We start from the raw sequence: 1,501 nt of genomic DNA on the forward strand, positions 1-1,501 counted from the left end.
CCCCTTTATTTTAAAGGCGCATCGGGAATATGGCTGCCATTCCGCCATTTTGTAATATTTTTTTATGAAAAAATGTTTACAAGTACTTCAATATATGCTTATTAACTTCACGGAATATTAATACTTTATTTCATTTCCTTCCATTAAAAAAAAAATGTCGAAAAAGTGCAATTTTTTGGGCCGTTACAGTGGTGTTACCCCTTAAGCAAAAATACAAAACTAATATAATAATAATGCACATTGTCAAAATAAAATAATAATGCAAAGGAAAAACGAAAAAATTAGTGCTAGTCATATAGTGTATGAAAGATGGGTAACTATGCGCATTTCAAAACGCTTGCGCAAAGTTGCCCGCCGCGACCTGACTCGATATGAAATACGATTACTTCAACATTTCTTAACCAAACTTAATAAATAACAGCTCAAAAGATGCACATAATAACATACTTTAATAACGTATGCAACTTTGCAAACAAACAAATTAAAAATACGGACTTATCACCTTATTTTCTGAATGCTAAAATAACAAGGAAAAAATGTGATTTCACTTTTTTGTATTTCTCTGGGTGGCAATGTATTTACGTCGTATCTTTTGTAGTTATATCTTAAGAGGACGATCTCTTGCGTAAAAATTTCACCACAGTGATTCTTCCATTGGAAGTCTTCATCCATTGGAAAAGTACCAAATTAGGATGCGCACAATTACCTGCTGCGCACAGTTCCCCCACTTTCCCCTAATAGTCATCTTCTGCAGTTTTTGGACTCTAACTAGAAATACTATCAAAGACGGTCGGTTCTTATGGAAATTTGCGTGACTGTTAAAATTTAAGTGATTATAAGAGTAAGAAACTGATAGTACAGTACTAATTTCGTAATTATTAGTTTCATAAACATGAATATGTATATGTTTAAAACTCGATAATACTAGATTTTGATTAAAAACTGTGATTTTAATATTATCATAGAAGTTTGATTATAATAGAGATGATAATTGCAAAGAAAAAAAGTTGTAATTTTTCGGCGATAAGATATTATAGCATTAAAAGAATCCGTACTTTATTTATACAGCACTTATATAATAAAAAAATCACGAATTTAATAATATATTATCGAAATATTTATGTTAATCGCAAATTTTTATTAATTGTCGATAATATTATCGTTCTTCAATTATCCCAGGGCGTCTGGGGTTCCATTGATAGTCAAGAAAATTTGCCCAGGGCCGACCGTCTTGAATAGTTGGTGCTGGTTGATGCTTTCCAGCAAGGACACAGTCAGACACAGTGGATGCATTCAGTACTACGACCGCTCTTGAATCTGTTTGGTCTATATTTTTAGTTCTACGGAATATGCCAACCAGATGCAAGAGCTCACTGAGCGCTCAGTGAGCGATCGTAGTACAGAATGGACCCAATGGGTGCATCCAGAAGCACGACCGCTCACCGAGTTCTCAGTGAGCTCTTGCATCTGGTTGGCATATTCCATTAAAGCTAAAAATATA

Source organism: Mycetomoellerius zeteki, unplaced genomic scaffold (genome assembly GCF_001594055.1).
Source record: "Mycetomoellerius zeteki isolate Tzet28-1 unplaced genomic scaffold, Tzet1.0 scaffold241, whole genome shotgun sequence".
Taxonomy (NCBI): domain Eukaryota; kingdom Metazoa; phylum Arthropoda; class Insecta; order Hymenoptera; family Formicidae; genus Mycetomoellerius; species Mycetomoellerius zeteki.